We start from the raw sequence: 16,419 nt of genomic DNA, 5'->3' as shown, positions 1-16,419 counted from the left end.
TCTAAGTGGTTATATACAATACATCCTTCAAATCACACTGTAGCAGCTTAAGCACTTATCATCAATATTCACTCTTTCCTCCTCCACCACCAAAAGGAATATTGTTATCTCTCACTGACAGAGTTTCCCTATAATTAGATCTTCATCTGATGCTATGCCAGTGTACCAAATAAAAGTTGTCATTATTTCTAAACATTTTTGTCTGTGTGCATTCTTGTTCCCCAATAATCACTCTATAATTCAGGCAAAATGTAATGTTTTCTAGTTACAATAATTAGCAAACTGTAAGGGAATGCTGGTATATGTTGACCAGAAACACTGCTAAAATTTAACTGCCAGAGTAAGTAATTATCATAAAATTATATTAAAAGGATAAAAAAATTCCACAAAATTAAACCTTAACATAGTAGTGGGAGTTATTATGAGACTATATGAATCTTAGATTGAAAGCAAGACAGAATATTTACCTTCAGGAACTGCATGGAGGTATCCCTGCCTTTATAAATAGCCGGACTGCTAAAAAAAGTATTTTCCTCATTAGACTTTGGCAAATGTTTCTTATCAAATATGGAGCACGAAATACCTAACAGTGAAAAACAGAAATTGTGAATATATATGCAAGAGAAAACTAGTTAATAATTTCATTTCAGTCAGTGACAACCCTATATATCTTTATTTAGAGAACTGTGACATATAAAATGGAACAATACAGATATTCATTTAGTGAAAATTGGATTGGGCAACTCTTACACCTCAGCAAAGTGGTCACTAAATAGAAAATCATGTGACCACAACTATGATTTCCCCCTCCTCAGCACTAGGATAGCAGCTAGCTTGAAACTTATAAGACTAATCAGTCACAACTTGGACTTTTTTGCCTCCAAACCATTTCCTTGTCCTTTGAATGCTCATCTGACACTGGGATAAACAACAAAAAGGGAATTAATACTTGCATTTACATTCACTGGAGAGGAAGGTATTGCAAGAGAGTAAGTAGGCCCACAATGGAAAATGTACATTGAAAGCAATGTGCTCCTGCCAGCAGCCACAAGTGTGCTACTCAAATACCCATTCTGTACCTGCTTCTTCTCTTGTAATCTCGTCCTCTGCAATCTTTCCACTCTGAGTGAGGTATGGAATTGATCAGGAATAGGAGAGATTGCCGACAGAAAGACAATAGCAAGGAGTGAAAAAAAAAGGCCAGGCACAGGGCAAAGCTTATTATCATGATGATCATGTAATTGAGGAACACCATGAAGATCATAAATGTGGGCACTGGTGTAAAGGGTTTTTTCCCCCCAGCACCATTGTAACCTTGAATGATCTTTGAATGAGATGGGTGGGAATTGAGGACTACTTCTACTCTGTAATTATTGTACAGAATACTTACATTATACCTTAAATAAAGATTAGATTACATTAGAGAAAAGAACAGTAAAAGACTGATAAATGCCAACACTGAAAATGCCATTTAAACAGCACAGCTGTAACCACAAATAGATTTTGTAAATAAGTACACCCCCATACAACTATCAATGCTGGTACTCTGTTGCTCAGATATATTCAGGAAAAAAGTTTTAGTCCATGGATTCAGAAATAACATAACTAACCTAAAGCGGTTCCATAACAGAAACACAGATATGTTTCTACACTGCTGTTTATGTGTAGAATATGTATGAAAATTACTGATACATTTTCTAATAATTAAAGCTTTTGGTGTTAAAATGCTCTGGTATTTTGTATTGTTTAATTTTTGTGATATAATTTTGTGATATAATGGTGTATAATTAAAATAAAATTTCAGGAATGATTTAGAAGATACTTGAGCTACCTTAATGAAAGTGATACATACTTGTGTTTCTTTGTTTTATATATATGCTTATATATGTTTATGTATACATACACACACATTATGGCATCATGCTTCAATAAACTGGCATTCTGTAACTGCTAGTTCTATCAATATACATATCTGAAATAAAGGATTTTGTAAGTTTTGTACAAGTAGATTTATTTAGCTTTTTAAGCTAACAGGTTGGTCAATCTGGCCTAAGTAAGTTAGTTTCAAGCATTTTGATGAAGATGAATATCTCTTAAGCAAGTAATGACACTGACAAATGGTTGATGAATCTCCAAAGATACAGTAGGAAGTTTCATAGCAAGAGTGCCATTACCAAGAAGCAAAGATGCAGTTTTTCTGGAAAAGTCTGAAATGAGAATTTCCAAAGAAAAAGTGCATGAATACAATTAGCATATTATTCATGTCAAATCCTGTCTAATTTTCTGTAGCTTCTAATAGTTTCTTCTTCCTTCTTCTATCTCTCAGCCATTGGGACCAGTTAGGGGTAGCCATAAAATCCCTACTTTTCAACTTTTTAAAATAAACATCTGAAAAGCAAATTGTACAACTTTGAAACCACCAAACCTGACTGAAATGGATTTTTTTTCAAGCCACATCTTTAGAAGAAAGGTCTTGCTTCACACAAGTAATCCCCACTTATCAAAGATTGGGTCAGTGGTTCCACTTATGCTGAGCAACAGCCCTCCTCTGGAGATCTACTCCAGTACTCACTTAGAAAGATATTCAAACAAACTCAAAATTAAGAACATTCTTCTCAGGCCACTAATTGATTTTATTTTTCTTAACTGCAAAAACCAAAGCACTGTAGGAATGCTTCATGAAAAATATGATTTCAGGTTAATTTCTAATTTGGGAATATATATTTTTAACCAAAATGTACAACAAGACACCACATATGTATGTCTTTTTCTTCTTTGCAATTAGATACAACCCCTTTGTACAGAATCACTAAATACATACTGAAAGCCAAAGCAATTATTCTAATGAGAAAGAAACTAGGGGCCTCAAAGAAGTGGCTCTAGAACTTGAGGGCTGCATCAGGGTTGTGTTTGACCTTAAGTGGCCGGGGTAGGTGTGGCCAGGGTGGGCACGACCAGCTCGACATCATTCGTGTCAGGGATGCCTAGGGCAGCCTGTGCACTCTGACAGAGAAAACAGGCTCCCGAGCTCCATTTTTGACTGTGATGGTCTCCTGCAACCCTCTGCCAGTGAAAGCGGAGGTCCATTTTCATTGGCAGAAGCACTGTGAGCCAGTCCTTCACTGTTTTCAGGGCGGCCCTGTGGGCCAGATCTAAGCACCCCTCCGGGGAAGATCCAGGCCACGGCCCTTGAGTTTGACACCCCTGCTCTAGAATGATCTCTCCAAACATGCTGAGGATCAGCAGCAACTTCTATAAATAATAAAGGGATATAAGAAAACAAACAGTACAGTAATCTGAATAGCTATGACCATGTTACCACAAACCAACACTTGATTTTATTGAAAGCATGAAGATGATCAAAGAAACTTTGCTACAGGAAAATTATACATTCTCTTTATTGCTTATTAACATCATAATACTATTGTGCTTCTTCCTTTTTACACAAAAAATATTTGTGTGAAAGTAGAACAATGACATAGAAAGAAATTTACAATTTAGAGACAAAAGCATTAAAATCATTTATAAAGCTTAGACCAGGCCAAGATCAAATCAATTCAAATTGTTAAAAAAAGTTTGGGTATTTTATTTAGAGCCACTGAATTAATTTGAAAAACAGACAAGATAATTAAAAAAATAAAGATGGGAACAATGTTTGCACCTTTTCCAAACAGGCAAAAAGGCAAATCCAGAAAACTAGAGCAGTCCACATAATACAGGTAGTCCTCGACTTACAACCATTCGTTTAATGACCATTTGAAGTTAAATAGCACCGAAAAAGTGACTCATGACCATTTTTCACGCTTATGAAAATTGCAGCATCTCCATTATCAAAATTTGGGCACTTGGCAACTGGCATTTAGTTATAACAGTTGCAGTGTCCCAGGTGATGTGATCACCTTTTGAGACCTTCTGACAAGCAAAGTTTATGGGGAAGCCAGATTCATTGAACAACTGTGTTATTAACAACTGCAGTGACTCACTTAATAACTATGGGAAGAAAAGTAAAATGGGGTAAAAGTCACTTAACTGTCTTGCTTAACAAAAGAAATTTTGGGCTCAGTTGTGGTCACAAGTTGTGGACTACTTGTATTAAGAGCAGGTCATGTAGGCCAGATTCATATTTCTGTTTGCATGCTTATAAACATATACAGCATACATGCTTACTATTATTCAATATGGTAGATCGTAAGAACACAGTGTACATTTTTTCAGCATCTATCTGACATTCTATTCATGTTGAAAAGATAGTAAATATGTAATTGTGTATATACTACTTTTAGATAATTTATTCACTGGTTAACTACAAATGCATGTCCTGCACAACTGCAGCAATTTTTAATCTGATCTAGAAAAATGTGAAAATAAGTATTTGTCAAATCTATAGTTTAAATTTTAAAGAGGGTATTGACACTCTGCATTATGCTTGGACCATGCCTGTGATTAGGATAATTAAAGAGCTGGAGAAAAACTTCAGAAAAATTATTCAACTACAACAGTGGTGAAAGTATGTACAAGATTAAGAGGCAACTTGAGAAGAGTGTTAAAACAAGTATATGAAGGGTTGATCTAGATGAGACCATAGTAAATGTTTGAAAGAGGACAGGATAAGAATCAATGAGTAAATGCTGCAAGAAAACAAATTTTAGTTAAACACTTCAGGAGGTGCCTGTGGTCTTAAATGGTGTAAACCAGTTTGGCCTACTGGTTCAACCACCAGGCTAGAAACCAGGAGACAATGAGTTCTAATCCTACCTTAGGCATAAAAACTGTCTGGGTGACTTTGGGTCAGTCATTTTCTCTTGGCCCAACTCACCTTACTGTTGTGGAGGAAAAAGGAGGAGGGAGTATTAGGTATGTTTGATGCCTTGAGTTACTGGCAATATAATAAGGAAATAAATAATCTGGGAAGAATTTGAATTTGTTTATCCTGATAACAGGGACCTCGGAATTGTGAATTCAGCCACCTGTTCTTTAAATCCTGTCTCCTCCTGGCTGATCAAGGCCTTCTAGTAGGTGAGGGTACCATGTATACTGGGTCAATGCGTAAGTTAATGTTTCTTTGTGGGAGAGATAAGTGCCAGCTGTTCTGAAAAAGGCAATTATTTGAATGAAAATAAATAGTCAATTGTCAGATTATTTTAGTAGTTCAGAGATCAAAAACCTGATGTTGTATATAGATGTGATTATTATATTGATATACAGATCATCAATTGTGTTGTAAATGTTGTACCTTGATGAAGGTATCTTTTCTTTTATGTACACTGAGAGCATATGCACCAAGACAAATTCCTTGTGTGTCCAATCACACTTGGCCAATAAAAATTCTATTCTATTCTATTCTATTCTATTCTATTCTATTCTATTCTATTCTATTCTATTCTATTCTATGTTGTATATAGATATGATGTTAGATGCTTATGTTGCATTACTGCAACAACAATGTATTAAGTTTACGAATATTAGCAAAGATGTAAAAATTAGAATTCTCAGTCTTTACTTCATAAAGACTTGTCATCAACAGTGGTTCAGGAGTTCCAGGCCTCCATGACGGCCTTGGACCTGACTCAAGTAACTGATGGCCCTACACACATTGGGGGAGGCGCGCTAGACTTGATTTTTATCTCTGGTCAGTGGGTAAATGATCTGGATTTAGGAGACATAGTGAAAAAACCGTTGTCATGGTCAGATCATTTTCTCCTTCGCCTAGACTTTCGAACCGCTGCTCACCACCGCAGGAGACGGAGCCGATGCGTTGGTTCCGTCCCAGGCGCCTGATGGACCCGGAGAGGTTCCTGACGGAGCTTGGGCCGTTTCCTGAGGATCTTACCCACGGCACGACTGAAGAACTGGTTGCGGCTTGGGAACGGTTGGGGCTTTGGACCGTGTCATGCCTTTGGGGCCTCTGACCCGGCGTAGATCTCAATTGGCTCCCTGGTTCTCCGGGGAGCTGAGAGAGATGAAACGCCGGAGAAGACGCCTAGAGAGTGTTTGGAGGTCCAGCCGTTCCGAGGCTGATCGGACACTAGTGAGGTCCTTTACTAGGACCTACCTAGTGGCAATGAGGGAGGCGTTTCTACGTTTCCACCCTCATTGCATCGGCAGATAACCGCCCGGCCACCCTGTTTCGGGTGACCCGTTCCCTCCTTCAACAGGAGGGACGGGATGACCCCCTGCAGGACGAGCCGAGAAGTTTAACGGTTATCTATACGATAAAATCGTTCAGCTTCGTGATGGCTTGGACCATGATTGCAATGATTCAGCCGAGGGGGCAGAGACTCGTCTTGTTGAGGTTATTTGGGATGAGTTTGATTCTGTGGCTTTAGAGGACGTGGACAGGTTGCTGGGGAGGTTGCATGCAACTACGTGTTTACTGGACCCGTGTCCTTCCTGGTTAGTACTGGCTGCTCAGGAAGTGACACGAGGCTGGCTCCAGGGGATTGTAAATGCTTCTTTGGTTGAAGGGGTTTTCCCCATCGCCTTGAAGGAGGCGGTGGTGAGACCTCTCCTGAAGAAGCCTTCCCTGGACCCAGCTATTTTGGGAAATTATCGTCCAGTCTCCAACCTTCGCTTTTTAGCGAAGGTTGTAGAGAGTGTGGTTGCATGGCAGCTTCCCCGGCACCTGGAGGAAGCTGTCTATCTAGACCCGTTCCAGTCCGGCTTCCGACCCGGTTACAGCATGGAGACGGCTTTGGTCACGTTGGTGGATGATCTCTGGAGGGCCAGGGACAGGGTTGTTCCTCTGCCTTGGTCCTATTAGATCTCTCAGCGGCTTTTGATACCATCGACCATGGTATCCTGCTGCGCCGGTTGGAGGGATTGGGAGTGGGAGGCACCGTTCTCCTCCTATCTCTCTGACCGGTCGCAGACAGTGTTGACAGGGGGGCAGAGGTCGTCCTCAAGGTGCCTCACTTGTGGGGTACCTCAGGGGTCGATTCTCTCGCCTACCCTGTTCAACATCTACATGAAGCCGCTGGGTGAGGTCATCAGTGGTTTCGGGGTGAGTTATCATCTGTACGCTGATGACACCCAGCTGTACTTTTCCACCCCGGACCACCCCAACGAAGCGGTCGAAGTGCTGTCCCGGTGCCTGGAAGCCGTACGGGTCTGGATGGGGAGAAACAGACTCAAGCTCAATCCCTCCAAGACGGAGTGGCTGTGGATGCCGGCACCCCGGTACAGTCAGCTGCACCCGCAGCTGACTGTTGGGGGCGAGTTAGTGGCCCCAAAGGAGGTGGTTCGCAACTTGGGCGTCCTCCTGGATGGTCGGCTGTCCTTTGATGAACATCTGGCGGCCGTCACCAGGAGGGCCTTTTACCAAGTTCGCTTGGTTCGCCTTCCTTGACCGGGATGCCTTATGCACAGTCACTCACGCTCTGGTTACGTCTCGGCTGGATTATTGCAATGCTCTCTACATGGGGCTGCCCTTGAGGTGCACCCGGAGGCTGCAGTTAGTCCAGAATGCAGCTGCGCGAGTGGTAATGGGAGCCACTCGTGGCTCCCACGTAACACCACTGCTCCGTAGTCTGCACTGGCTTCCTGTAGTCTTTCGGGTGCGCTTCAAGATCCTGGTTACCACCTTTAAAGCGCTCCATGGCTTAGGACCCGGGTACTTACGAGACCGCCTGCTGTTACCTTATGTCTCCCATCGACCCGTACGCTCTCACAGAGAGGGCCTTCTCAGGGTGCCGTCCGCCAAACAATGTCGGCTGGCGGCCCCCAGGAGTAGGGCCTTCTCTGCGGGAGCACCGACGCTCTGGAACGAACTCCCCCCTGGCTTACATCAAGTGCCTGATCTCCGGACCTTTCGTCGTGAGCTAAAAACGTATTTATTTATTCAAGCAGGACTGGCATAAATAGTTGATTTTAAATTGGGGTTTTAGTAATATTTTAAATTTTTAAATCTTTTAAATTATCGGCCGTTTAGTAATAGTTTATTTTAAATTCTTTTAATTGTATATATTCTGTATTTTATTCTGGCTGTACACCGCCCTGAGTCCTTCGGGAGAAGGGCGGTATAAAAATCTAATAAAATAAATAAATAAATAAAATAAATAAATAAGGCATTTCTCCCATCATCAACATTGTTTAGGTTTTTAACAGTAATAGCATGCTTACATGCTATACGAAAACGTGGTGTTTATGCCAATCTCAAATGCATTTTAACTTTCTAAGTAGTCTAAATCATGACATCATAGCACAATACTAAATATATCCCTTCAAAGTAAATGTTACTGAGTTCAGTGGAGCTGACAGGTGAATAAACATAGGATAAAAATATCAAAACACTTACGGTTAAAAATGAAAATATGCACAGAATGAAGACAAGTCTCAATCAAGGCTGAAATTTAAATCAGCCCTGAGAAAATCCCGGAACACATGCTATACCAAAATAGCGTGCATGAAAAGAATAGAAAATTCTGAATATGGCATATTGTTTCTTCATTCTACTATGTCAGATCCTTGCAAAAAAAAATCCTTGCAAATTAAGGAAAGTATTTAAAACTATGAGTCATTTATTTGATATAAACATGAGAGCCATGGAGTATCACATGGCAAAATTGGGCAGCAATAATTTAATACCAGCTATAAACCTCAGACATTTGTATGAAATTGCAACAATTTACAGTTGCAGACAAGGTTTTAGGCACCCATGGATAAATTTTATGTTTCAATGACTTTTGAAATGAGCACAAGCAGGCATAACATCTCCATGGCACAGAACATCTTTTAAAAAATCTGAATGGATGTTCATCAACTATGTACAGATGTTCAATAATTTAAAATAAGAAAATTGTCTCTATGGCAGGTGCAGAAGTTTGCACACCTTTCAAGTCAGTACTTTGGTTCACCTTCATTGGCAAAAATAACTTCCAAGCATTCCCCATAGTTCGGGGGTTGCCAACCCCTGGTCCATGGACTGACACCAGTCCCTGGCATGCCATAAACCGGTCTACGCAAACCTGCGGGATACAGACAGCACATAAAACCACACACCCTTCCCATCCGCGGAAAAATCTCTTTCCACGAACTGGTCCCTGATGCCCAAAAGGTTGAGGGCCATTGTTATAATTAGTTAAGAATCTTTCCATTCTTACTATTTGAGATCTCTATATGCTCATGTTTTTTTTCTTTCAATAATATTCAGATCTATGAATTGTTAAAGTCATACCAAAACCTTTAGTTTCCTTTTAAGTATGTAATAGTTGTCCTGGGAAATACTAGATCACTCTGTTGCTGAAATATCTAGCCTCTTTTTAATTGTCCAAACTTCTGCTCTTAACATGTACACTATTTTCTTGTTTGAAATCTTAACTGTACATTAACAGTATGTATGTATTTAAATTTACAGAAAAAATATGTTGAACTTTGTATCATATAAGAATTGTGCCAACTCCAATTGTGCTTAAAGAAACATATTACTGACATATGACAACTTGTATAGATTCTTATCGATATATTTATTTTAATTAGAAATTCTTTTTATAAAATTAAAATATGCAGTTAATATTCTCTGAAAAACAGAATGCCCATAGTTACACAATACCAAAGGAAAACAAAACAATTTCTGGCAAACCCAGCTAAATTTTACAAACGAATGTTATACATTGTGATATCTTTATAAACAAAGTTATAGGGAATATATCTCCCATTACTTCCAAATTATGTGCGGCGTCTGGGCTGTGTTTATAGATTCCATATATACCACAGCTAAAAATAAATACATCTGTGTAATTTTACCATTGTTGCCTCCAAACTCAAAACAATTCACCATCCACCTGAACTAATAATCCTGAGGAAGCCACAAGATAACATGGAATTCTCAGCATGGGGCCTGGTACCAATTTTCTATGTTGTCTGAATCTTTTAACTATGGGAAAATCAGTCAACAACAAGACTTCAGCACTACCACTACAACAACAATAAAAAAAAGAGTCAACTCTAGCCATGCCAAAACAACAACAACCACCACCACCACCCTGCAAACTGTTTATTATACATGGGTTTTAACGGAAAATCTACTATCTAATTTAATCTATTTAACTATCGAGTCGGCAGGAGATTAAAAATGCGAAACAACGAAGGGGGTGAAAGGAAGGAGGCATTTCTACCTATCTTCCTAGACTACTTTAAATGATCCCGCTTAGTAGAAAACAGAGAAGGGAAGGGGGGAAAAAAATAAAAAATAAAATAAACAAACACCACCCCCTAAAATGAACACTGCCTTCCTTACACAACAAGGTGGGGAAAAGGCGGAACTACAAAAGTGCGGGACGGCTGAGTCATCCCCAGCGGAGTTAACTTCGGGGAAAAGGGAGTCCCGGAGAAGTGAAACGGGACATTTTCGGGACCAGCTTGCCAAGATACCGGGCCAGTTCAGGGGTGGGGGTGGGGTGGGGGGTTGCGCAGGGGGCAGTCGCCTCGGTGATAGCGACGGGCAACGTCGGAGGGCTCCTCTCAGCCTTGGGACATCCCATCCCCACCTCCGCTTTCCCGCGACTCACCCCCGGCGGGCCATCCCAAGAGCAACAGCTGGGCGGTCCCGGGCACCGTCCCGCGCCGGGGACCGGCGGCTGCGGAAGCTCCTCCCCTCTTCTGCGGCTTCACCCCACACACACAGAGAGAGCTTCGGGGTTCCGGCTCCCGGAGAAAAGACAAGTGGCGGGAAGAAGCCCGAGCAACGGCAGCGACGCGAAGAGACCGAGCTGTCGACGGAAGAAGTCGGTGGGATGGGGATGCCCGCGGGGAGCGGCGAATGTACTTCGAAAGGTTCCGGGCTGTGTATCGGGCCCCGCGGGCTTAAGCGCAGCCCTCACCGCCGCTGTTTGTTATTGTCGTCGCCTATTTCCGCCGCGGTGCACCTTGGGTAAACTCACCAGCCGGATGGACGAGTGGCGGAGGGGCAGAACAACCATAGAGAGAAGAGGTAGAGGCCTCTTGGGTAGAGCGGCGCCCCGAAGTCCTCGTGGGGGTGGACCGAAGGAAAAAATAGGGAAAAAAATTTGTAGCCCAGGGTTGAAAGGGGTGGGGGCTCGGTGCTCTCTGAGCTTGGTGGTTGTTTTGTTGCAGATGTTTCGTTACCCAGCTAGCACGGATGATGTTATCTAATTCAGGGGTCTCCAACCTTGGCCACTTTAAGGCTGGCGGACTTCAACTCCCAGAATCCCCCAGCCAGCTTTGCCCCAGCAGCTTTGCTGGCTGGGGGATTCTGGGAGTTGAAGTCCGCCAGGCTTAAAGTAGCCAAGATTGGAGACCTCTGATCTAGTTAGGGTAATGAAACGTCTGCAAGAAAACAAGCAAGCTCAGAGAACACCAAGAAGGTAGAAGGTAAAGGTAAAGGTAAAGGTTCCCCTCGCACATACGTGCTAGTCCTTGCCGACTCTAAGGGGCGGTGCTCATCTCCATTTCAGAGCCGAAGAGCCAGCGCTGTCCGAAGACGTCTCCATGGTCATTTGGCTGACATGACTCAACACCAAAGGCACACGGAACGCTGTTACCTTCCCACCAAGGTGGTCTCTATTTTTTCTACTTGCATTTTTACATCCTTTCGAAACTGCTAGGTTGGCAGAAGCTGGGACAAGTAACAGGAGCTCACCTCGTTACAGGGCAGCACTAGGGATTCGAACCGCTGAGCTGCCGACCTTTCGATCAACAAGCTCAATGTCTTAGCTCCTGAGCCACCACGTCCCACATACGTGTTTGGAACAACCTCATAGGTTGGCCCAAATATGGACAAGTGGATTAATTCAGTTTTTTTGAGGAAGGGAGGGAGGGAGAGGTGCATGTTTGCATTCTTAATCTAGTCAAGTGGTCACCAACTAGTGGTCAGACTGGTGGTCCGCGAGAAAATTTTGGTGATCTGCTGAAAAATTATTTGCATTTTTTATATTGCACTAAATATCAGGGGTGAAATCCAGCGGGTTCTGACCGGATCTGGAGAATCGGTAGCGGAAATTTTGAGTAGTTTGGAGAACTGGCAAATACCACCTCTGTCTGGTCCAGAGTGCGAAGGGAATGGGGATTTTGCCCTATCCTTCCCCTGCCATGCCCACCAAGCCACGCCCACAGAACCGGTAGTAAAAAAAATTTGAATTTGCTAAATACTATTTATCTTTTTAAAAAAAATCATATTAGTGGTCTGCAGGATTTAAAATTATGGATTTAATGGTCCCTAAGGTCTGAAAAGTTGGTGACCACTGATCTGGTCTATTGTTTCTGAACCTTGGCAACTTTGGCAGGTGTAGATTTCCAACTCTCAGAATTTCCCAGCCGCTTTCCTGGAAGCTGAAGTCCCCCACATATCGTAAAGATGCCAAGCTTGACTTTCTGGACTGTGCTGGCAAGAAGAAATCAAGCATGTGATTCTGCAGAGACATCTGAAATGATCATCATGATGCTTAGCGTTCTTCTAGAAAAGCATTTGATCTGGTTTGAAGGCTTAGTATTGCTTTAAAAGAAAAAAGTGGTAAACCTATGTTTAAGAAATGGAATGCAGCGAAGATTTAAACCAGGAAATAAACGTGGGTTCTTTCAATGGTGTGTTGCTGATTTTGACCCCGGAGAGAACATTACAGATTTTCTGTTGACGAGGAATTTCTTTTGTCTGTACTTTCTATTGTATTCATTATTTGAACTGGAGGCCCATTTTTCCTACTTTAATATATTTTTGTACATACTATAAGATGCTACTTTTTGTACATACTATAGGATCCTTCCATCTGGGATCACTTGTTGTTAGCATTGCTTTTTCATCCAGTATCTACTGATTTTGAATATTTAGGAGCTGGTGTGAAATTGACAAGCATCCTCTTGTAACAAGTCACACACTAACCAAAAGGCATAAAATGAGGTGTAATGGAATGCACTTGATATTTCCCAGAACTGCTCCATTGTGCTTATAACTTGTGATTTCTTCTATTTCTGATCGTAGATCTACAGATCTTCTGAAAGTGTGACAAAGCTTCATCCGAAAATATCCCAGAAATAGGATGAAGCAAGATGCTCTTTCAAGATCATGGCACTGCCACTTTATTGTTCATCCTCCTACATCCTATCAATCTGTCAGTCAGGAATTAAATCCATATGAATAGTGGTCATCAGGCTGACTGGTATTCAAAAATATCCTAGCCGACAGATTTCTGGGGCATAAGTGGGGCAAGGGTTGAAGCAGGAGGAAACTGTCTTGATAAGTCCTGCTGCTTTATTGTTTGCTGCTTTATTCTGTATCTTCCTATGCCCTATTATCATTGTTGCTAGGATATTTTTGGATATGAGAACCCTGAACTTCCAGAAGACCAATAGGCCCAATGCTTAGAAATAGTCTGAGTAGCTGGACACAATCATAAAATACTTCTGCACACCTTTAAAGATGCTTACAGCCTTCTTCCAGCAGCTATCCATAGTCCCCTAAGTGGCTCAGTATACACTAAGGACACCCCTATACTGAAATTACTGAAGGCAAAAATAGTCCCAATGTGTGGAATTGAGGGGCCTTGCACAAAGCTACCTCACTTGAACAATTCAGACCCATTTTTCAAGAAGCATTCCAAGAACTGAGAAGAAAACATCAGCCCTTATGGTCAGAGCAGAAACAGATATCCACTCCATACATAGCTAATCAATAATTAAAGTTTCCACATACAGGCAGAGGATCCACCTAATGTATGTAATGGAACAGATAAGTATGGCTCAGCCCAATTCCTTGCTAGGCTGACTTGCCAAAGTTGTTCACAGAATGGGTTTTAAACCTGTATTTACTCTCAACTGCCTCCCAGGCAAGGGACATTTTTAAACAGAGTCCTAAATATATCAGTGCACAAATTGACATGGAGTTCTTGGCAAAAAATAGATCTTCAAATTTGCTGGCTAAGAACAAAACTATTTTCCAATTTGAAAAATATCTGCCAATGAGTTTGATGAAGTTCTTAAGCCGGTCATATTTTAAAGCTAGTTTTGAGTTGTTGGATTCCAGGACCAAATATAGGTACTTCCATTACCTGCCATATCATGAGTGGACATGTAGAGTCTGTGCAGTGCCCAGCTATCAAATATATTGCTCGTGTTTTGTTTAACTGTCTTAAATATTTAACATATATATACTTGAAAGAATAGCCCACTGAGATCTGAATCACAGATTATCCTATTTTCTCCTGGTATCTAATGTATATATTGTGAGCATAACTACTTCATTAAGGTAGTTTTGCTAAGAAGCCATCATATGAAATAGATTGGAGCATCATGTAAAGGTGATGTATCTATCTGAATGCTAATTCTTTGTATTTATCGCATATGTATTTTATTATTGTATTTTTTATCCATTTTACCCTGGAATTAGATCTCATACTTTATTTTCTTTGATAAGGCCGTAAGATTAATCAATTAATAAACTATTACATATTAAGGACAGTGGTTGATGGCTGTTTCTTCTGCTAGTTGGTGATACTATGAGATGAGAAGAGCACAATAGCAAGGAGGATTCAAAAGTCCCTGCCCTTAACCTGCCCCACATTAAAACAGTAATGACAGCATTTATCTGCCTTATCTGAGCACAGAGATCACTCATCAAGGCATATTCATCTAGTTGATTAAGAGAATGTGGCTATGAGAAACAAGCTCTGTATCAGGCACATGTGTTGTCATAGACATGGTCTTCACAGTGCCTAAATAATATTGAAAATATGTCAGCAAATCTCAATGCAGTTCATCAAGGAGGAATATTTCCAAAGCAAGCATTCTGCAAAGAAAAGTAGTGAAAAAAATGAAATGTAAGGAAAAAAAGGCTCTTAGCTGGCTACAGAAAATAATTGAAGGCAGAGTTGTCAAAATTACCAACTAAAAGGCTCTGCAAACATGCACCTGCCATGTTAATTATTAATACCATATTAATTTCTTATTAATAACTGCCATAAATAGTAAGTATGCATTCAAATTTGTGGAAATATACTGTGTTTAATTTTTTACCATGTAGAAATTGTCAGCTTCTGTTCACTTAGGAATTCACTAAAGCGCACAGTTTGACCTAAACTGTACAATACTGGGTGGGTCATTGCTGATCTGTTGCTTAGCATGTATAAGGAAAATAGGAAGTGATGTTATGGGTAGAGGAATATTGTTAACAGAAATTTCATATGATAAGGTCACTGTCCAAAAAGTTTTCAATCCACATGATCTATCTACAGTAGTTTAGAACTTGGTTGAAATATCTGATTGTGTAATTAAAAATGAGCCATTGCTATAGCTGTGATTCTGATGTATTAATGTAATCCTATGAAGTAATGCACCCTGTGAAAAAATATGTTTGTTTATATGTATACTGCTTATAATGCTGCTTATACTGATTATAATGTTTTGATGAGATAATAGTATCTCAAAGTAAGCCAAATACCTGATTTTTTTTAAACTATGCATTGGATATCATCATAGATGTCTTAATTATAATTATCATAGGAGGGAATCTTTTTGCCTTGTTTATACATTTCACAAAGCAATGCTTTGTCTAACCACAGCTATTTGAATAAGTCATAATTGCATGGTTTCATAGCCCACAAAAAGCTATAAGCAAATTTTTTGAAGTGGGAGTATACTCTGAAAGATTTTAGTAAACTGCATTGAAACTTCTCAATTATGCCACAAGCTTCAAACCGTTTTTGCCTGCTGTTAGTGTTAACAATCTAATGTCCAAAAGATTTTGCCTGCCAGAGACATAATTGATTAGTGTAATATCCTTGTGATTATGGTGTAGTGCATACATTTGCAAAGGCAGCTGTTAGCCATCGATCAATAACTAATCCTAGCCCATTTGGCCAAAAAAAACAAAAAACAAAATAAGCAGATAATTGATTAGTGTGTAAAAGTCACTGGCAGGCAAAAACATTTTGATCCGCAAAAAGGGAACAAGGGTTGATGTGTATTATAGTTTTGCATGCGTCAAAAGAAATATAGAAAAGATGATGCATAATGAGTAGGAACATATATCTCTTTAAAGCAGCTGCGTCTTTTTTCTGGCTTCCAGGCAAGATTGTCTTTAACTGGACTCCATAAAGCAGCCAGATTTTTTTTCAGGCTCATGCAGAAGACACATCTGTTGTGCTTGCATTCCTGTACATTTTAAAAACTCCACAAGTCTTAAAGCTGCCAAGTTTGAGAACCTCTGATATATGCTATATATACACTATACATTATAATACTATACTATAATAATACAATGTATAACTATATATTGTACTATATATATCTCACTATAAGATAATATATTATAATATACTATAATATAATATAAAATATAATATACTATAATATATAATATAATATAATAATATAATATAATATAATATAATAAATAGAATAGAATACATATTATAATACTATTTATGAACAATAAGGGGATGCGGTGGCTCGGGCTAGGATCGATTGGTCGAT

General features: G+C 40.2%; 1 protein-coding gene and 1 long non-coding RNA gene across 6 annotated transcripts in view; one reads left to right on the top strand and one right to left on the bottom strand.

Moving 5' to 3' along the window:
• RB1CC1 (RB1 inducible coiled-coil 1) overlaps positions 1 to 10,842 on the bottom strand; it is a 74,456-nt gene extending 63,614 nt beyond the window's left edge. For all 5 annotated transcript variants that reach the window (XM_058174894.1, XM_058174896.1, XM_058174895.1 and 2 more), the window contains exons 1-2: positions 10,506 to 10,842; positions 468 to 583 (exon numbers count right to left, since the gene is read on the bottom strand). The gene's annotated coding sequence lies outside the window, so the exon portion shown is untranslated. The remainder of the gene's footprint in view (positions 1 to 467; positions 584 to 10,505) is intronic.
• On the top strand, positions 10,800 to 14,401 carry LOC131194173 (uncharacterized). The gene is made up of 3 exons (XR_009154116.1): positions 10,800 to 10,927; positions 11,412 to 11,510; positions 12,932 to 14,401. It is a non-coding gene; the product is annotated as an uncharacterized LOC131194173 (long non-coding RNA).
• The last annotated feature ends 2,018 nt before the right edge of the window (positions 14,402 to 16,419 follow it).

This window comes from Ahaetulla prasina, chromosome 3 (assembly GCF_028640845.1).
Source record: "Ahaetulla prasina isolate Xishuangbanna chromosome 3, ASM2864084v1, whole genome shotgun sequence".
In the NCBI taxonomy this organism is placed as follows: domain Eukaryota; kingdom Metazoa; phylum Chordata; class Lepidosauria; order Squamata; family Colubridae; genus Ahaetulla; species Ahaetulla prasina.
The sequence above is the reverse complement of the archived record's forward strand: the minus strand, read 5'-3'. Positions and strand labels throughout refer to the sequence as shown.